Source organism: Chiloscyllium plagiosum, unplaced genomic scaffold (genome assembly GCF_037043375.1).
Source record: "Chiloscyllium plagiosum isolate Xiang-an unplaced genomic scaffold, Cpla_swu_hap1 HiC_scaffold_13, whole genome shotgun sequence".
Classification (NCBI taxonomy): Eukaryota; Metazoa; Chordata; class Chondrichthyes; order Orectolobiformes; family Hemiscylliidae; genus Chiloscyllium; species Chiloscyllium plagiosum.
This window is the reverse complement of record NW_028270151.1, coordinates 59138619-59161441: the sequence shown is the minus strand read 5'-3', so window position 1 is coordinate 59161441 and position 22823 is coordinate 59138619. Positions and strand designations below refer to the sequence as shown.

General features: G+C 41.9%; 1 long non-coding RNA gene across 1 annotated transcript in view; it reads right to left on the bottom strand.

Moving 5' to 3' along the window:
* LOC122555870 (uncharacterized) overlaps positions 1–22823 on the bottom strand; it is a 36581-nt gene that overhangs the window by 3971 nt on the left and 9787 nt on the right. The window lies entirely within an intron of this gene.

Here is a 22823-nt window from a genome sequence, read left to right as displayed (position 1 = left end):
TTCTATCTTCCATAGTGAAGACTGATATAAAATACCTGTGTAGTTCTTCTGCCTCTTCTTTAAATTACTAATTCTCCAGTCTCACCTCCTATCCTCACTTTTTTCTAAGCAGTTGCTATTCAGAAGGGGAATGGCTGTACTGGAAAGTTCCTTCCTCCCCAGTAAGGGTCCTGAGCACAATAGCACTGGCACAGAAGTCACCTAAATCTAGAAACAAGCTGCTGCGTTTTGAATAGTGTAAGGGATTTCACACTCTTCTGGTCAAACCATTAATATGGTGCTGCAGAAACAAACTGTGAGCAAAACTATTAGTCATGGAATAAAAGGGATCAGAAGCACCATGAATACAAAATTGGCTGAATGACAGAAAACAGAGAACAGTGGCTAAGGAAACAAAACAGAAATTACTGGAAAATCTCAGCAGGACTGGCAGCATCCATGGAGAGAAATAAGAGTTAATGTTTTGGGTCTTCAGAACTCAAATAAGTAGTGAATGGATGTTTTCCAAACTGAAGGAACATTAACTCTGTTTCTTGCTTGGACATGCTGACGGACTTGCTGCATGTCTCCAGAACTTTCCGTATTTAATTCAGTTATATAGATATATTGCATAAGTTTTTATTGTAAATATGTTCACTGGATTTGGGCACCATTGGCTATGCCAGCATTTATTTGTCCATCCCTAAATGCCCTTGAGTTTTGGTGAAAAGTCACCTTGTTGAACTGCTGCAGTCCAGGTAGGTACACCCACAGTGCTATTACAGGAGGCGATGCAATAACAGTAAAGGAATGAAGGTACAGTTCCAAGGTAGGATAGTGTGTGGTTTGGAGTGGAATATACAGTTGGAGGTGTTCCTATATAACTACTGTCCTTGTCCATCTATATGGTAGCGGTCACAGGTTTATAAAGTGCAGATGATGCACAATACTCCAATGTGCATTGGTGATGAAGGGAGTAACTGTAAAAGGTTATGGATGGGTGCCAATTAAACTATTATTGATACAGATAAAAGTAACATTTTCGTTCCTGTGTGCAGCTGCATTCAACTGTAAAGGTTGTAGAAAATGAACTGAGTGAAAAGGAAATGAAAAAGGAAGAAAAAATGGATCAAATCATGAAGCATGGAAGTTAATTGTTTGATCAATAGACAACTCATGCATAATTATCCTGAATATTTGTTTGGTGCTGCAGGTCTTTTGGCTTTTGAATATGCTGACTTTTCTGGAATGGAATGGCTTGCGCATATAACTAGGTTTCTCCTGGATGGTATGGAGTTTTTGGTTGTTTTGGAGCTGCATTTATCCATCTATGACTCTAAGACTCATAGTAAATTTTCCATCAGATTCCTAATTTGTGCCTTGCAGATAGTGGGAAGGCTTTGTGTGCCAGATGGGATTGCTTTACTTTAAGAAGGTTGAGACGGGATTTGTTAGAAGTATTTACAGCATGAGAAATCTGACAGAGTAGGTGCATATAAACTGTTCCCATTGGTGGATCGATCAAGAACAAGATAGAACAGGTTTCAGATAATTTACAAAAGAAGCAATGGAGACACAAGCAGAATGTTTTCACCTAGCAAGAATTGCAACGTGCTGCTTGACAGTGGATGGTGGTGGCGGTTTAAATGAGGCATTCAAGAAGATTTTGGCTTATTATCTGAAAAGGGAAAATGATAGGGTTACAGGGAGAAGGTCATGAATGACACCAGGTGAATTATTCATTCAAGGAGACACTGCAGACATGATGACCCCAATGGAATCGTTCTATACTACAACAATTCTATGGTATCTTAAGCTGCATATGCCATAGGCTCCGGAATTCACTCCTTAAATTGTTCCATCTTGCTATGTCTCTTTCCTCTCTGTAAATTCTCCTTTAAACTTAAAATCAAATTAAATCCTTTAAAATCAAGTTTTTGGTCACTTACCTGAACATTAACTTAGGTGGCTTGGTCTTACATTTTGCCTTCTTACAATTCAATGAAGTGGCTTAAAACATTTAATATGTTAAAGGCTCTTTATTAATATAGGTTGCAAGCGGAGGATTTTCATAGTGTGTTGGCCTTTTCTTAATTGAAAAAGTCTTGTATTAAAAGAAATGAATACACTAATTGTTCAAGCACTGCAAGCTACAGAAAATCTTAACCTCTGAACAGTGTGTCATCTGTAATTAACCACACCTTAATTTCAAAGGCCAGACTTATTTTTTTTAAGTGCTTCATTCATCATCTGCTAGAGATAAGTGGGAAATGCCATAACTGTGATTCCTCCCTATCCAAGAGAATATGATACCGTAGTGGGTTTTACTGAGTAAGATTAAAATGAATATTTATCAGACAAGATATATGTACATGATTTATTATACATGAGAATATATGCCATTAATATGTTACTGCTTAATATTATTTAAAAGCTACTCCTCAGCTTAAATCCAAATCTATTGCTAAACTATCCAATTGCAGGACCGACATTAAAACTTGAATGAGTCAAAGTTTCCTTCATCTCAACTTTAACAAAACTGTGGCCATCATTTTGGCAGCATCCATGCACTTCCAGTTCCAACTCGATCAGTCACTGCAGCTGCCCACTTAGCCTGAATCTAGTGATGAGCTCAGCATTCTCTTAACTGAGCCTTCGACCAAACATTCAAACAATGGTAGCACCATTTGTTTTAGATCTATTACTGTCCATATTTCTCTCACTGCTGAAATCTGAAAGCATAATTTCATCAACTCAAATACTCTGCTATTTGCATTTAAACCACACAGGATTCAAGTTGATTTTAGAACATGACAGAACTGTGGCCCAAGTGTGTTTTTGTCTCAGATAGACTCTCTCTTACTCTTTCTAATACTCTGTGTTTTGTTTAGTAAAATCTGTTGAAGTTCATTTACCTGAGCGCAGAACACATCTCACACTCTGATGGCAGCATTTTGTGACCAATTTTCCCTGGAATTATTTTTTTCTGCTGCACAAACCCCCAAGGTCTGTGTGTGGCAGTGGCTTACAAAACTGGAAAGCAATGCTGGGGATGGCACTGACAAAGTGATTGGGAGTGTGTTTAACTTCTGAGCAGCCAGTCCCAACACAACCATATTCAGGAGCTTATCAATAATCTTCCCTTCATCATAAGGTAAGAACTGGGGACATTTGCTGATGATTGCACAACCAGCACCTTCATGATTCCTCAGATGCTGATGAAGTTCATGTCTAAACACAACAAACTTGGACATATCTGGGTTTGGTTTGATGAGTGGTAAGTATAGTTTGTGCTGTAAAAGTGGCAGGCAATGATCATCTCCAACAAGAGTGAATCTAACCATTGCTCCTTGACATTTGATGACATTACCCCATTGCTGAATCCCACATTATCCACATCCTTAGGCTACCAATGACCAGAAATTTAACTGGACCAGTCATATAAATACTGTGGCTGCAACAGCAGGTCACTGGATAAAGAATCCCACAATAAATCATCTCTCGATTCACCAAAGTCTGTCCACTATCAACAAGGCACAAGTCAGGAGTGTAATGGTATACTCCTCACTTGCTGGATGAGTCAACAACATTCAAGAAGCTTAACACCATACATGACAAAGGAGCCCGCTTGATTGGCATCACATCCACAAACGTTGAATCCTTCCACACCAATGCTTAGTTGCAGCAGTGTATACTAGCTATACAGTACATTTCAGAACTTAACTAAGACTCTGAAGACAGCCCCTCAAAACTAACATCCACTAGCATCTAACAAGGATAAGGACAGCAAATACATGGGAACTCCGCCATCTGCAAGTATCCCTCCAAACCACTTACAATCATGACTTTGAAATATGTTGCCATTCCTTCACAGTCTCTAGTCAAACTCCCTCCCTAACAGCACTGTGAATGTTCCTACATCAAAGAGTTCAAGCGGTTCAAAAAGGCAGCTCAACACCACCTTTTGAAGGTTAACTAAGTTTTGATAGGAAACTCTGACCTATCTAGCAATGCCCACATCCTGTGAAAGAATAAAACGTCAGAAAAAAGAAACATAAGTAAACAAACTCGCTGGAGAAATTCCTCACCATGAAGGTGTGAAGACATTAACCAGGAAGCAAGTAAATAATTCTCAGGGGAAAACCCCACATCAAACTAAGCAAGAGAAGCTGCAGATTTATTCAGGTCACAGTAAGTGCACAGGAAAGGCCTACAGCGTAGCAGAGAACTGGGGCTAATTGGCCAGTCAAGGGAAGCATAGGAAAGGCCACAGACTAGGGACAAGCTTGAGAAGTAGGCCATAGAGCAAAATAAATAAAAAATCCACAATAAAACCTATTAATGTTCAATTATCCAAGTGCAGACCTGATCTTACTGCACTTGCTAACTTGAATTTCCTCCTTAACACTTCACCTTGCTGCTTTATTTTCTGCTTCAAAGATCTAAAAAGCTTCTTTACAGACACACCTTTGTTCCCCAATATCTGCCTCCAAGATCTTCCTTCACTGCTTGGTGCATTTCCTTCTAATTGTAACATATTGTAATTTTTTTTTTGTAAGAAGTAGTCATTAAATGCAAATGGCTAGTACTTTTACACAGTTAATTAAATTCAAACCGACAGATATGCATTTCATTGAGATGAAAAAGTAAATGGAAAATTGTTTATGCTGCGCTTAGAGTCCTTAGTCACCCTATTCAGAATTGGCTCAATTGGACAGAATGGGACACTACAGGAAAAACATAGTTTTATAAATGTTCTGAAGTAGTAATGGAATGGAAAGTAAACACAGAATCTTAAAGCAGTCTGAGCAATGTGGGCTATGACAAGATGTCTAGCAGAATCAGTTGAGAAGTCTGGCAAAGCTCATCTAAATGTCAAAAGTATCTTGATTGACCAATTCTGCTTTTCACAAACTGTGTGGCAAGTTTATTCCAAGACAGAGAAAGTTGCCAATTAATAGAGGTTACTGAATTTGAAACTTCTCATTGATAACTCACCTCATTAATAATCAACATTCTCTCTCACCATAGAGTCATAGAATCACAAAGATGTATAGCATGGAAACAGACCCTTTGGTCAACCTGTCTGTGCTGACCAGATATCTTAAATAAATCTAGTCCCATTTGCCAGCACTTGGCCCATATCCCTCTAAATCCTTCCTATTCATATACCCATCCAGATGCCTTTTAAATGTTGTAATTGTACCAGCCTCCACCACTTTCTCTGGCAGCTCATTCCATGCAAGCACCACGCTCTCTGTGAAAAGGTTGCCCCTTAGGTCCCTTTTATATCTTTTCTCTCTCACCCTAAAGCTGTACCCTCTAGTTCTGGACTCCCCGACCCCAGAGAAAAGACCTTGTCTATTTATCCTATCCATTTCCCTCATGATTTTGTAAACCTCTATAAGGTCACCCCTCAGCCTCCAACACTCCAGGGAAAATAGCCCCAGCCTATTCAGTATCTCCCTATAGCTCAAATCCTCCAACCCTGGCAACATCCTTATAAATCTTTTCTGAACCCTTTCCTATTTCACAACATCCTTCTGATAGGACGGAGACCAGAATTGCACGCAATATTCCAAAAATGCCTAACCGATGTCCTGTACAGCCGCAACATGACCTCCCAACTCCTGTACTCAATACTCTGACCAATAAAGGAAAGCATACCAAATGCCTTCTTCGCTATCCTATCTATCTGCTACTCTACATTCAAGGAACTATGAACCTGCACTTCAAGTCTCTTTATTCTGTAACACTCCCCAAGACCTTACCATTAAGTATAAGTCCTGCTTGAATGCAAGCTTTCAAATGAGCTTGACATCAGGACACCTTGATATGGAAACTAGCTGACCTGGTGGACTGAACTTGTTGTTTGTTCCATGCAATGATCCATATGACCAAACAACATCTCAGGATATGACCCATAGGCACTGACTGTATGCGCTACTGTATGTCCACAAACATCGGTATCAGCATCTACCAATCCATCATGGCTTCTCTCTGATATAATTGCAGACCTCTCATGAAGAACAGACATGAAATAGAAAATGCATTAGCAACTATCTTAGAAAAGCTGCAGCTCATTGTGTTCATGAACAGGCTTTCCACTCACAGATAGGACCAGGTTGCAATTCAGGACTGCTTGCTTGCTCTGTTAGTGCTCGCTGACTTAGCAGCTCCTTGCTTGCTCGCAGCATTCATGTTTTTTAGCATATGGGCACTTCAGCTGGAACCAAAGGCTCTCGGTACTACTTGCTCTTTTGTGCAGACACACAGACAGGCTGCATGTCATGCATGTCAGCAGGAGTCCATCCAGGGAAGTATTTGTTGGTGAACAACATATCAAGTCAACACCTACAACCTGTGCCAGCTACCTGCATAACAAACATAATGCTTGAGCATTCAACCAAATGTCAGAAACAAGATGGGGGCTAGTCCTCAGTCCAGCCAAGATGGGAGTGATGGGATGGACTTTGCAGTCGGTCAGGGTTACTTGGTATTATCAGTTACATGCAAAGTTCGCAACACATTCCAGGGACTTTGCCCAGCTGTTCATTTACTTGGGGCATACAAGTTCTGGGGAACTATCCCAGTTTAGGGAATGTTCAGCAATCAATCTTGTAGGGCGAGCACCAGCATTCAGGGGAATTGTGTATTATCAATCAGAGAGTTACAAACATTGTGGTCAGTGGTCTAGTCAGTCATATGTAGGAGCTGTTTGATTAAGTTGGTCAGAGGGAAAAACAATGCTGTGAGTCTGTCATTCAGTCAGGAGGGTTCAGAGGTAGGGGATGCTGTTGGGGCAGCGGAGGTGACCACTGCGTGAAAGGTTGGAGACTTGAGGCTAGAGGGGAATGCAGGGACATATGTAAAACTAAGGAAAAGAACGGTGATGGGAATGAAATTTAAGATGATTAGGAGATATATAGAAAAAGTTTCAGAAGGCATGCTAGGTTACAGGGGGCAGTGGGAAGGGGAGGTTAGTGTTAGTGATCACTACCACAGAGGAAGAGCAAAAAGGACCAGCGTGGGTTTCATTAAGATGTAACACCAGAATTCAGGGGCAAGGATGACAGTTGTAGGTGAAGTTTTATATGGTTGGTTTCCATATCGAGGTGAGAGGTGTTGTTGGGGTACATGGAGGCTTCTTTGGGGAGTCACTGGCAACACCACAAGGCAGGGCCTAGTGCTGACGGTGTTCCCTGTGTTGTCTGCCACAATTTGGAGAAAGTGAGGACTGCGGATCAGAATCAAAAAGTGTGGCATTCGAAAAGCGCAGCAGGTCAGGGAGCATCCAAGGAACAGGAGAACCTACCTTTCGGGCATGAACCCATCATCAGGAATGTTTGGGGGGGGTTGGTGAGAGATAAATAGGAGGGTGGGGGTGGGGCTGGGGCAAAGGTAACTGGGAAGGTGATAGGTAGATGCAGGTGGGGAGTGATGGTGATAGGTCGGAGGGGACGGTGGAGCGGAGAGGTGGGAAGGAAGATGGACAGGTGGGACAGTTCAAGAGGGCTGTGCCGAGTTGATGGGTTGGAGCTGGGATGAGGAAACTGGTGAAATTATCGTTGATGAATTGGCCACTGTTTAACTGTGAAGTGCTTCAAGAAAATAGCTGGAAAACACCTAGGCTGGGTGGAATTTATCAACCTGATGGGTAAAAGCGGGAATTTACATCTGCTGGATGTTATTACACAGTGAAAACAAACACACAAAGCAGCCATTTGCAAAGCACAACCACATTTAATCATTTCATTGCCCATTTGTCAAGCATGCAGAGTGAGGGTGTTTAGGAGTCAGATGTTGGTCAAACGCAATTTTCAACATACCATTGGTGGATGCAAATTACTTGGCCATCTCAATAATGTGGGAAGTAGCAGCAATGATGTTACAAAGTGATGACTGATTCTTTCAACATTCAATCAATCTCCGTGAGACATCAAACTGACCTCCTCACCTATCATGTTACAGCAGTCTGTAATGAACACAGCAAAAATTTGAGTGTTTGATGTTGGTCTGGTGGGAAGGGTATTTGAGTGCTGCAGACACTCCCTTTGTGATGACATTGAGTCGTGAGCATAGCACCTTCACCAAATGGGTGCACAGGCTGAGCTTGAATATGGATGGATAATGTCCCTTGTTATCAGGTTATAGCCAGTCTCACCATGTGCTGAAGTGTGCTTAGCCCTTATCTGCAGAGTATAGCACCAATGACTATTTTGAGATCTAAGAGAGCCTTTTGTCCCCCCTGTTCCCATTTTAGGTCCTTTCAACAAAGAATCCTGAGACCTGCTGCTGGTGCCATATTGGTCACTGAGGCTGTCTACCAAAAAAGGTGAAGATACAGGAGGACCAGGGCCAATATCAAGCCCAGGGGCAGCAGCAGGCAAGAGCGGGGAACATGGAGCACACAGCTCAGGGAGAAGTCACTGCTGCAGGACCCCTCAGAATGCAGAGGCCCAGAGTCTATTGGCTCCAGCTCCTGTGGCGCAGTTCCAACACTGGATCCGTCTGACCTGGGACAGTGTGATGTAATCATGCTGGATGCTGCTGCAGAACCTGAGGGCTGCAAGAGTGGGACACCATCCTGTCTTGGTGGCTGTGAAGGAGACTGCAACTCAGCCCTCCTATGCTGCTGGCTCCTTCCAGAGAGTGACATGTGTTCTGTGAGGGATCTCTCAGTCATGCACTCACATATACATCAGGACTGTTGCCATCTGTGGAAGATCACACTGGTTCAGTGCTACAGCCTGGACTAGGAACTTAGCTGGACTTTCCAGGTGCAGGGGATTGTACATCCATGGCACTGACAGGGCATATCACAATTCATCAAAATTTCTGAGGAAGGGTCACTCGACATGAAATGTTGACTCTGGTTTCTCTCCACAGATGCTGCCAGACCTGCTGAGCTTTTCCAGCAATCTCTATTTTTTTTTCTGCTTAAGATGCAATTCTGCTGCTTGGACCCATCTTTGGAGAGCCCTCCATTATAGTTCAGATAGGAGTGTACTCATTGTCCTGGTATGTTGAGCTCTGCATATTTGGAGCATTCATTGAGTCTGGATGCTGAGAAACTGGGGAGAGCGGGAACAGTTGTTGTTATGGTCTGCAACAGAGCTCAGCTGAAGTAGACAATACAGACCAGACAAATCCTCATTGAAACCTGCTTCCAATAGACAAGGGCTGAGTGCAGCAGAATATTGTTGACACAAAATAGCTTTTCACCACACTGTGGAAATCTGGTTTGCATTGTCAAGGTGAACTTTAGCTTCTATTGGTTTTGTCTGTGTTTCTTTTTACTTTCTGTAAATAAAAACTCATGTTTGTATTTGTCCAATTGTTTGCCTGTATATAATGTTCCAATACTGGATAATGACAAGTTGTGGGTGTACAGGGTAATGCTGACTTAGAGGGTGTTCAGACAGGATGTAGCTACAGACAGATAAAATGTGATATAGAGGTTGAACAGTGAAAGAATAGGATTGAACATGTGGAGGAGTGTCAGCCATGGTTGTCACATGCCGTGAACACTGTGGTTTTATGGCTGCTGTGCCAATACATTATGAAGAATCACAATGGTGAACAGCCAGATCTTATCCTGGTGCACAGATGCCTTTCAAAGTTGGGCACAGACATAAGGAATGCTGTTCCCTTTGGTGGATAGCTGATGAGTGGGAAGTTGTTCTGGGAATGGCCCATGGTGAGATGAGCTAAAATTGGATTTAGAAATACCATAGTTGTTGGATAATTAATTAAAGTAGCAAGTTTGGTAAGATACAGTGAGAGAACATGCCAGGCCTCACAGCAATAAATCCTTCAAAAAAACCCATGCCACTCTGACTTAGCAAGGGAAAATAAGATTAAGCTTTAACTAGTTGTTCGGTAAACAGTATCTTTCACAATATTCTAGTGATATTATCACTAGGTTATGAAGTCAGTCATATTTATAAGAGGCTGCGGTCCTCAATCTGTTTTTGCTCCATTTATAAATGCATTTGACTACTTTACTTCCATGTATCTACAAATACATGGGATTTGCTAATAAGGTAAGCAAGCAATCTGCTTCCAGTATCTGTTAATATTCCTGCTAAATCATCCATTTGGAGCTTGAGGGGCTCGATAATGTAACCTCAAATTTTCTCACTCTGGCTTTGTGATTCGCCTCCAGTTGACATTTTTCCTGGTGAAACATTGAGAATTCATAAATTTTTCTTCTTCACCACATGAACGGTAACCTAGGAAAGCACATTGCCTCTAAAGCTACTGTCCTATGTCTACTGTCCTCCTTGCTGTTTCCCCAAAAGTAGCATTTGAATGCCAACTTTTAACCCTTTTATATGGGAATTAAGTCAAATTTCAATTCTTTATCATTTACTTGATTTCAATGAGATGTTTGCTGACTTTATTATAAGGGTTGTTCAGTGTGGACCTCAGATTACTTTGAATGATGGCTGAATTCCAACCTATGAATATTGCTGGCTTCAGAGTCTCAGTTAGCTGACCTTGCCTGATAACGGAAAGTTAGCTCACTCAACTATTTTTGTGGTGTTCCCATAACTCGGTGCATGACATGCTGCATATATCACAGAGCTGAGAAATAATATTAAAAGGGTGCTGGCTGCCCTTAAAGCTGTGCCATTTTTGTGTCATAACAATGTACTTAAGCTATTTTGTTTTTGATGCTGAACACAAAAAGGTACAGCTACAAAGAGTATCCTTATTACAAGCTGAGGGATACCACACAGGAGGAAAAAAAAGCACTGAGTGCAGTGCTTCTTAATCTTAATCAGCCAGTGTTTTTCACACTCAGTGTACTTTCCAACATATTACTAGAGGCTGGGGACATGAGATATAGAATAACCCTCCAGCCCAACAACTAATAATGCATAAATTTAGCACCTACTGCACCAAAACACTTTGGGCAATTTTTAGTGCACTTTTGGATGCTTAGGTCTTCATTTTACCAGACCTGGGTGGCAAAAATTGTGCTAATAACACAGCTCTTCTGTATCCCACTGCTGGAGCAGTTTCCCATTGATAAGCAAAGGTTGAACTGTGAGACACATTGTTTGCCCACTCCATGGAGGTGGCAGCTGACTTATAATTAAAGGTCCAATTACATTTATATAATCACAATTTGCATTACTGAAGGCTTTTTGGGGACTCCAGCATTTGCTGATAGTATGTCCCCCACTCCTCACTGTACCCCCCAGCCCCCACCTTGTGAGAAGGCCACTTGTTTCTTGCAACAGGCCTCCCTGCAGGAGGTCAGAAATATTGACTCCATGGCCCAAAAAAAGGGAACCTTGCACATAAAAGGCAACACTAGCAGACCCAAGAGTTTCTCCTTCATCCTGCAGGGCTACTGCCTGTGCAAGGGAACCTTCATGCTAAGGTACCTCTGAGATCTCCTGCCTGTTTCATTAATGCCCATCTCTACTGGTGGCCCTGCTGAGGCTTCACAACTGTTATCTCAATGATTGGGCCGGTAGCTTTTGGAGCTGCTCATTGTCTTTAATTGGATGATCAGTCACAGAGGACCAATTAGAAAATGTGTTAAAAGCACTGAGTTGATTCCACAAGTGTGGGCTTGGGATTTGATTTATGGTTCCATTCTGGGATCCTGAAGCTTGCAGTAAAATTTGGTCAGAGACTCTGGCAGTTTTAGGCTGAGATGGACTACTGTTGGGGCTGAAACTCCATTGAGTGTATAATAAGGATTGAGGAAAGGGAGCCGGGGATTGCCAAGCTGCAATTTAATGATTAGCATGCAGGATAATGCAGCAACATGGGAGCAAGGCACAATCAGATTGAACAGTTAAAATAGAATCAAGCAAGTCGTGCAGTGAAATGTCAGCCTGGATTATTTTCTCAAGTTTCTGGAGTAGGGCTTGAATCCAGGACCTTCTGAGTCAGCATGAAAATGCTGCCACTGAGCCAAGGCTGACTAAGGCTCCATGTAAGAAAATTAATTATAATAGCTATGTGCCAAGAGAGAAGCATTTCCAATGTAATTATGCTAATTATGTATCAAAAATAATCAGTTTCCATTTTACATCTATTGTACTCATATTGTGGCTTCAATTTCAAGTAAATGCTTTTGAAAGGTTCATAAATATGTTAGAGCAGTTAAAACAAAACTAAAATGCACACCAACCTGTTTGACCTAATCAGAATTTTGATTGCTTCATTCTATTGGAACACTTACTTCTCAGCCATTCATTTCCTCTACACCACTCATCAGCCCTTTCCCAAATTCTTTAGTGCTGATTTAACAGCCAAACCTAAGTGAATGACCCACTCCTATTAATACACAGTCTATAGTGTTTATTATCTCTGTTTACAAGTGTTAAAATAGACATCCTGTAATTCTGACACTATGCAACATAAGCTTTATTAGGACTTCTAGTGTCCACTTTACTTGCCAATTGACTGAAGTGATGACATTTGAAGAAACAAAACACTGCAAATCCAAATTAAATAAGAAATATTCCAACTATACCTAAAACCTTTATATTTTCAATTCTCTGTTTTGTTTATTTCTCCATTCTGATGCTACCAAAACCCCAAAGCGCATCCTAAAAGATGCATGGGATGGTGCTATGAACAGTTAAATGTTTTCAAAAATTACTTGTTGTGGTTCTTTCATTGAAGCACATTTAAAAGCGGAGGGTGAGGGGGAAAACAGCCAATTTTCCTGCAAATTCCAACATTATAGTCAACATTTGATAAGGAAGTTAACTAATCTCATCAATTTGTAATTTCATATTTGTGCTGGGTGCAAGAAATCTATCACAAGTGCCAAAACAACTGTGCATAAAAGCAGGCACAAATCAGTTTTAACAGAATGGTGTTTAACTTATTCAGTTACTGTTGTTACATAGGAATGCTAGCTCACTACTTTGTAAGAGATGTTGCCATTATCTTCTTTAAATGAAGTAAACTACATGGCTAGATTGGTACAGAGTGGTAGAGCAAAGTCACTTCCTGGGATTAGTAGAACAGGTTGACATGTTTCCTCCAGGCTGTGAGGCCACTGGGAAACTACATATGTTGATCGATATGCAGATTCATGACTCTCACTTCCATAAGCTTCTGCATGCAGCTTTGATGAAATTACAGGGTCTGTTGTCAGTCAGCAGTGAGGCTCCAGTTCAATCTGACATTTAACCAGGAATTAGAATAGGTTTTAATACAATAACTTGACCTGGATAACTCAACTTGAAATGCATCAGAATCCTCTGAATTCTCTGACTTTAAAGAGCTTTTGAAAGAGTTCCAGATGTGTGAGATTGTCCAATAGAATTTTCAATTCCACAGGAAATTCCCATAGGGATGCATCCGGGATTCTGCAAAAACGCTACTCAAATCAACCCTCCTCCATAGACTAACTGGCCAAGTGAATTTCTAGGCTGTGTTCTTTCTGATCATTATACTTCTTAATAAAGCAAAGTACAGACATGGAAGTTATACTTTGGATCTATCAATATACTTAGAGTCATAGAGGTCTATAGCATAGAAAATGGCTCTTCAATCTTTTGAGTCTATGCCAGTCAAAGACATTATCTAAATTTTCTAATCCCATTTTCCAGCACTTGGCCCATAGCCTTGTATGCTTTGGCATCACGAGCAGACATCTAAATACTTCTTAAATATTATGAGCTTTCTGTCTTACAAGCAGTAAGCTCCAGCTTTCCACCACCAATAGGGAGATAAAGGTTCTCCTCCTATTTCCTCTAAACCTTCTGCACCTTACCTTAAATCTATGCCCTGGTCATTGATCCTTCCATCTGGGGGAAATGTTTCTTTCTGTCTACCCTATCTATGCCCTTCATAACTTTATACATTTCAATCCATGCCCCCTCAGTTTTCTCTGCTTCAAGGAAAACAACCTTGTACGGTCCAAAATCTTTGTATCTAAAATCCTACAGTCCAGGCAATAACCTCTGCACTTTTTCCAATCCAGTCACATCCTTCACATAATGTGAATTCCAGAACTGCACTCAATATTCCAGATGTGGCCTATTCAGTGTTTGTACAGTTCAAGCATAACTTGTTTGCTCTTAAACTCTATGCCACAGTTAATAGAGACAAGTATCCCTGACCAAATGCCTCTCAACCACTTTTTCCACTTATCCCACTACCTTAAGGGATTACGGGACATGCATGCCCAAGTTTCTTCTAATCCTTGGTGCTTCCCAGGATTCTACAATTCATCATGTATTCCCTTGCCTTCTTTGACCTGCTCAGGTGCATCACCCCACATTTATCGAGATTGAATTCCAGCATAATTGAGTAATGAAATATTACCACGTTTCCTATTTACTGCATAGAATAGGGTTAGGTCTTCCATACTCTGGCATACATCACTTCAGCAGAAGATGTTTACACATGACTATTGATGTCACAGCATAAGATCAGAGAGCTCTGTCCATATACAACCTAATGAACCACTACACAGAAGACTTTGCAGCAGTTTCAAGAGACAGAGCTTTTGACTGTTGAAAGTCATTTGGAAATGTCCTTGAGTGGTCACAGTTGTCCAAAACCTGCCGTCATACAAAAGAGGTACCTGACACAGAGAGCAGCCTCTCTTTAAATTGAGCTAAATAGAACAAGATTGCTACATAATTCCAACCCAGAGAGCTCATACTTTTCTAATCAGCTTCTTCAGTGAATTTATTACGCACTCCTAGAACATGTGGAACTTGAACTGGGACCTCCTAGTTCAGAGCTAGGGATGCTACCACTGCACTGCAAGAGCCTCTCAGGAGGCAAGCAAGAAAGATATTTTCTAATCAGCCTGTTCAGAGATGTTATTACATACCTGTAGAGCAGGTAGGACTTAAACCTGGGATGATTAGTCCATCAGCAGGGCCATGAGTACTGCGTCACAAGAGCCCCAAGAAGCAAGAAAAGATTTTTCAGTAACATTCATGTGCTGTTTCTGTCACTGGAGCAAGATATTCTCTAATCAACCTGTAAGTAGGACTTGTACCTGGGTCTCATAACTCCAGGATAGGAATACTACCATTGTGCCATTAGAACATCAGGAAGCAAGCAACAATTGACCAACAGATTCAAAACAGCTAAGGTACATCCCTTTAAGCCATCCCCTCAAGAAGTTTTGATTACTAATCTATATTATGGAAGATCAACGGTATTTGTAACTTAATTGGATATATCTCTCCCTCCCTCTCTCTCCCTCTCTCTATATATACACCTTTGAGGGAAATCACTGAACGCTGAAGGCACATAATTAGTAGTGTATTCCTGAGGAAGGTGCCTGGGGCATGCTTGAAATATTGCACTGAAATCAAGTCCTTTGCTGAAATTTGCAATTTCATGCAGGGTTGAACTCCCAGATGTATGAAATGCACAAGCCAAAGATTTTGGAATCTGGTCTGTCCAAATAGACATCTTAAAAGGATATAAGCCCCTCAGATTTTGTTGCATTTTAGAGACATTTTCAGTTCGACTCTGTTGCATACATTAATTATTTTCTGACTAATCTACCATTTCTCATAAATTAATGAGTCGGCTATTTATTTTATTGTTAAATTTCATTAAGCTAATTTTAAGGTTAATATAAAGTTAGTTTGCAAATTTACCACATTCACAATAAATGATGGTCCAATGGCAAGGTGGGGGCCAGTCAGTTTGTGGCAGGATGTCATATGGAATGCACCAAGGCAGAGTTGCCAGGTAAAATTTTCCCAAGTGGTTGAAGAGAAATGAATAGCAAGGTTGTTCACAACAGCAATGCGGCATCCATCTGTGGAGTTAACTTTTTATTTCTCTGACTGACTAACAATTGGGTGCTATTGGGCTGGAGGTTGCAGTGGTAATGTAACAAAACTATCAATGTTCATTGTCATTACTAACAGCTACAGTAGGAACTTGCTTTCTCACAGATTAATGAGGAAATCCTGAAATTGCCAAATCTATGACTTCTCTAGATAGTATATTCTTTATACCAAACCTAATTGGCTTGTAGCTGAATAGTCACAGTTGTGATAAATCAGAGTAATAGTCACTACCTGCACTGCAAGGATTCCTAAAAAAAAGAATAACATGGATACTAGACTTAGAGGAAATCATGAAGTGATTAGAGACCCGACCAAAGATGAATAGGGTAGGGGGTCATGTTTCAGGTGCTAATAGGGAAGCACAAAGTGGGGGGGGGGGGGGTTCATTATCTTGGAGTATGCTCCTTAAGAGTATTGGAGACCCCCCCCCCCACCCCCCACCAAGAAGAGGTTACTTCTTCTCCTTCCTGCCTTTTAACTGAGTTTGTGAAGCTGCATACTGGACATCCTCTAGCTTTCCCCATCCATCATAACATGGCAGCAGAGGAAGAACAAGGTCCTTAACTAACTGTTAATGGGCAAAGTGAAACTCCCCCCTTGTAATTTGCTAATAACATTGCAAACATAAAGCTTTACTCAGTGGCAATGCTGATTTGGAGTTTTGTAAGTTGCAGCCCTCACTAGGACCTGAGAATCTAGTTTTTGGTAACAATTCAGTGTTCTACGATGTAGCAATGTATAGTTTGAAGGAAATATCAAACCAAACACTAGTTATAGAGTCATTTGAGTCATAGAGATGTACAGCATGGAAACAGATCCTTCGGTCCAACCCGTCCATGCCGACCAGACATCCCAACCCAATCTAATTTCACCTGCCAGCACCTGGCCCATATTCCTCCAAACCCTTCCTATTCATATACTCATCCAGATGTCTCTTAAATTTTGCAATTGTACCAGCCTTCACCACTTCTTCTGACAGCTCATTCCATACACATACCACCCTCTGTGTGAAAAGGTTGCCCCTTAGGTCTCTTTTATATTTTTCCCCTCTCATCCTAAACCTATGCCCTGTAGTTCTGGACTCCCCGACCCCAGGGAAAAGACTTTGTCTATTTATCCTATCCATGCCCCTCATAATTTTCTAAATCTCTATAAGGTCACCCCTCAGCCTCCAATGCTGCAGGGAAAACAGCCCCAGCCTGATCAGCCTCTCCCTATAGCTGAAATCCTCCAACCCTGGCAACATCATTGTAAATCTTTTCTGAACTCTTTCAAGTTTCACAACATCTTTCGATAGGAAGGAGACCAGAAATGCACGCAATATTCCAACAGTGGCCTAACCAATGTCCAGTACAGCCGCAACATGACCTCACAACTCCTGTACTCAATACTCTGACCAATAAAAGAAAGCATACCAAATGCCTTCTATACCTTCAATTTTGGTGTCATCTGCAAACTTACTAACTGTACCTCCTTATGCTCGCATCCAAGTCATTTATGTAAATGACAAAAGGTAGAGGACCCAGTACCGATCCTTGTGGCACTCCATTAGTCAAAGGCCTTCAGTCTCAAAAACAACCCTCCATCACCACCCTCTGTCTTCTACCTTTGAGCCAGTTCTGTATCCAAATGGCTAGTTCTCCCTGTATTCCATGAGATCTAACCTTGCTAATCAGTCTCCCATGGGGATCCTTGTTGAACACCTTACTGAAGTCCATATAGATCACATTACTGCTCTGCCCTCATCAATTCTCTTTGTTACTTCTTCGAAAAACTCAATCAAGTTTGTGAGACATGATTTCCCACGCACAAAGCCATGTTGACTATCCCGAATCAGTCCTTGCCTTTCCAAATACATGTACATCTTGTCCCTCAGGATTCCCTCCAACAACTTGCCCACCACCGACATCAGGCTCACTGGTCTATCGTTCCCTGGATTGTCCTTACCACCCTTCTTAAACAGTGGCACCACGTTAGCCAATCTCCAGTCTTCCGGCACCTCACCTCTGATATTCGATGATACAAATATTTCAGCAAAAGGCCCAGCAATCACTTCTCGAGCTTCCCACAGAGTTCTAGGGTACACCTGATCAGGTCTTGGGGATTTATCCACCTTTATGCATTTCAAGACATCCAGCACTTCCTCCTCTGTAATATGGACATTTTACAAGGTGTCATCATCTATTTCCCTACAGTATATATCTTCCATATCCTTTTCCACAGTAAATACTGATGCAAAATACTCATTTAGTATCTCCCCTATTTTCTGTGGCTCCAAAAGGCTGCCTTGCTGATCTTTGAGGGGCCCTATTCTCTCCCTAGTTACTCTTTTGTCCTTAATGTATTTGCAAAAACCCTTTGGATTCTCCTTAATTCTATTTGCCAAAGCTATCTCATGTTCCCTCTTCGCCCTCCTGATTTCCCTCTTAAGTATATTCCTACTGCCTTTATATTCTTCTAAGGATTCACTCGATCTATCCAGTCTATACCTGACATATGCTTCCTTCTTTTTCTTAACCAAACCCTCAATTTCTTTAGTCATCCAGCATTCCCTATACCTACCAGCCTTTCCTTTCACCCTAACAGGAATTTACTTTCACTGGATTCTTGTTATTTCATTTCTGAACGCTTCCCATTTTCCAGCTATCCCTTTACCTGTGAACATCTGCCCCAATCAGCTTTTGGAAGTTCTTGCCTAATTGGCCTTTCTCCAATTTAGAACTTCAACTTTTAGATCTTGTCTATCCTTTTCCATCACTATTTTAAATCTAATAGAATTATGGTCGCTGGCCCCAAAGTGCTCCCCCACTGACACCTCAGTCACCTGCCCTGCCTTATTTCCCAAGAGTAGGTCATGTTTTGCTAGTAGGTACATCTACATACTGAATCAGAAAATTTTCTCGTACACACTTAACACGATGGTAGTCCCAGTCTACGTTTGGAAAGTTAAAATCCCCTACTAGAACCACTCTAATATTCTTACAGATAGCTGAGATCTTCCTCTGACTATTAGGGGGTCGATAATGCAATCCCAATGAGGTAATCATCCCTTTCTTATTTCTCAGTTCCAACCAAATAGCTTCCCTGGATGTATTTCCAGGAATATCCTCCCGCAGTACAGCTGTAATGCTATCCTTTATCAAAAATGCCACTCCCCCTCCTCTCTTGCTTCCCTTTCTATCCTTCCTGTAGCATTTGTATCCTGGAACATTAAGCTGCCAGTCCTGCCCATCCCTGAGCCAAGTTTCTATAATTGCTATGATATCCCAGTCCCATGTCCCTAACCATGCCCTGAGTTCATCTGCCTTCCCTGATGGGCCGGTTGCATTGAAATAAGTGGAGTTTAATTTATTAGTCCTACTTGTCCCTGCCTGCCCTGACTGTTTGTTTGTTTGACTCACTTCTGTTCTCAATTGTACCAGTCTAAGATTGATTTCTTTCCTCACCAGCTCCCTCAGTTCCCCCCCTCCACCCCGCCCACCCCCACCCAACCTTACTAGCTTAAATCCTCCCAAGCAGCTCTAGCAAATTTCCCTGCCAGTATATTAGTCCCCTTCCAATTTAGGTGCAATCCGTCCTTCTTGTACAGGTCACTTCAACCCCAAAAGAGATTCCAATGATCCAAAAATGTGAATCCTTCGCCCATACACCAGCTCCTCAGCCATGCATTCACCTGCTCTATCCTCCTATTCCTGCCCTCACTAGCTCGTAGCACTGGGAGTAATCCAGATATTACTACGCTCGAGGATCTCCTTTTTAAATTCCTGCCTAACTCTCTGTGATCTCCCTTCAAAATCTCAACCTTTTCCCTTCTTATGTTGTTGGTTCCTATGTCCTTGGTTCCAATGTGCACAATGACCTCTTGCTGCCCCCTTTCCCCCTTGAGGCCATTCTGCACCCTCTCTGAGAAATCCTTGATCTTGGCACCAGGGAAGCAACGCACCATTCTGATTTTTCGCTGCTGGCCACAGAAACATCAGTCTGTAGCTCGGACTAGAGAATCCCTTAACACAATTAATCTTTTGTAAAAGATCCACATGTCTATATTACAAAGAACATATGAATCCCTCACTGTTCTGAAAAACATTAATCTCTGAAGGGAGAGCCAACTATCTGTGTATTTGTATTATTGGAGTCTGTGGAGCTTTGTTGCATGTAATTTAGCTGTTATATTTCACTTTAAGAAGTAATTTATGGATTAGAATATGCTTGGAATCATAATCTGTTACATTATTTCTTTTACAAAAATAATACTTATACATTTTATAATTTATATAGCAACATGTTTTTGAAATTTGTTAATTTGTAGCTATTAATTGTTTATCTGGCTTTCAAAATCAGAGCTGCACCTAACTATTCTCCAATTAAATTATATCATGGATACTCTTACAATCTGTTTTAAGAATAAGTTTTATTTTGTAATAAACTGATTGTTTTGACTTTATTATAGAAGCCTGGTTAAAGTCTCTTTTATTCTGAATAGGAGTACTAATTGGCCACATTGGTGATTGAATTTAAGCATTTATATTAATGATGTGACTTGTGGAGCAGAGAGGCTTGATTATCAGCACAATCCTCTCAGAACACCATACGGTTGATGGTTCCATCAGGTTATTCTCTTAGTGTGTTTGCATGTTGCACAAAAGCCACTGTCCATGGCCTCAAAGCAAATGGTTGGGTGTTGGCAAGTGCAGGGTTTGGGTTTGGGTTTTGGTGTGGGGGGTTGGAATTTTAAAGGCATACTGTTTAGTAAGCTCGAATCATCACACAAATTGTTTAGCTTTTATAGTTCTTCTTGGCTAGGTAAAAGCAATGACTGCAGATCCTGGAAACCAGAGTCTAGATTAGAATGGTGCTGGAAAAGCACAGCAGTTCAGGCAGCATCCGAGAAGCAGTAAAATCGACGTTTCGGGCAAAAGCCCTTCATCAGGAATACTATGCATGTGTAAGAATAATTGTACAGGAAATTCAAAATCATTGTGGTGTTGCATCGTATTTGCAGAAGCGAATTCACAATGCCACAGAGAAAAGCAAGTTGCTGAGTATGATGCTGCGAGAGCATCACATCCAGAGAGGAGGTGATGCTGGGGTTGCTGCTAATCTTTAGATTGAGGCAGGAGAAGAGTTCCTTGTGGTCTGAAGTTTGGAATGAGTATTTACTTGCAGTTGAATAGAAAATATATTAAGAGAGCTAAGCAGAGTCTATAATATTGGGTATGTTGTTAGGAATGAGACACTAATGATTTGGGATTTTGATGGTTCTCAGGCAATGGGGCACAAAGATTGAATACCTGTTGGAAGTTGAAAAATGCAAAAAAAAGTAACACCTCACAATCATAGAATTCCTAGTATGGAAATATTCGGCCCAAAAAGTCCACACTGACCCTCTGAAGACTAACCCACCAGACCCATTCCCCTACTATTCTACATTTCTCATGACTAATGCACCTAACCCACACATCCCTGAATACTATGGGCAATTTACCTAACCTGCACATCTTTGGATTGTGGGAGCAAACCAGAGCACCCAGAGGATACCCACACAGACATGGGAAGAACATGCAAACTCCACACAGACAGTTGCCCGAGGCTGAAATTGAACCCACGTCCCTAGCACTGACAGGCAGCAGTGCTAACCACTGAGTCACTGTGCCACCCCTAAATAATGCAGTGTTGTCAATGTGGACATTTGACTCTCTGTGTTGATCTTGAAAGATAGAAGCTGGCCCTCAAATTCCCTGTGTTTGTCTATTGCACCTGTGCACTATTGGCTGTTGCTGCATGCCCCACATTAACCTCCAAGGAGGAACATGAAGCCTCAGAGTCTGCATCATGTCCTTGCTCTGCACCGAGCGCTAGTGCAGATAATCATACTCGGGAAACACAACCTGGTGAGGGCACATCATGGTGCACATGCAGCTAACATATGAAGACTGAGATGGAGCAGGCCTCTGGTAGTTGGAGAAGTACTAGAGAAGTACTAGAGGAGAGCCAATGTTAATTCAGTTAGGATTCCCAGCTGATGATAATATTGGATGTCAGATTCCAGAGTAAAACCTAGAGTCCTTCTGTGGTGCAGTGGTAGTGTCCCTACCCCTGACCAAAGAGATCTGAGTTCAAGTCCCACCTGCTCCAGAGCTATATAGTAATATCTCTGAACAGGTTGATTAAGGGGGATAAAAAGTGTCCAGAGTGCAACTGGCTTGAGAGATTGCAACTTTTAATTTTGCAATTTGGTGACTGAGGTGGTCAATCACCAGTCATGGGCTAAACATTCGCATAAACCAAATCATCCACCGACATTTCCGCCACCTCCAAACAGACCCCACCACCAGGGATATATTTCCCTCCCCACCCCTTTCCGCCTTCCGCAAAGACCGTTCCCTCCGTGACTACCTGGTCAGGTCCATGCCCCCCTACAACCCACCCTCCCATCCTGGCACTTTCCCCTGCCACCGCAGGAACTGTAAAACCTGCGTCCACACCTCCATCCAAGGCCCTAAAGGAGCCTTCCACATCCATTAAAATTTTACTTGCTCATCCACTAATATCATTTATTGTATCCGTTGCTCCCGATGCGGTCTCCTCTACATTGGGGAGACTGGGCGCCTCCTAGCAGAGCGCTTTAGGGAACATTTCCGAGACACCCGCACCAATCAACCACATCGTTCCGTGGCCCAACATTTCAACTCCCCCTCCCACTCTGCCGAGGACATGGAGGTCCTGGGCCTCCTTCACCACCGTTCCCTCACCACCAGACGCCTGGAGGAAGAACGCCTCATCTTCCGCCTCGGAACACTTCAACCCCAGGGCATCAATGTGGACTTCAACAGTTTCCTCATTTCCCCTTCCCCCACCTAACCCTAGTTCTAAACTTGCAGCTCAGCACTGTCCCCATGACTTGTCCGGACTTGTCCTACCTGCCTATCTCCTTTTCCACCTATCCACTCCACCCTCTCCTCCCTGGCCTATCACCTTCATCCCCTCCCCCACTCACTCATTGTACTCTATGCTACTTTCTCCCCACCCCCACCC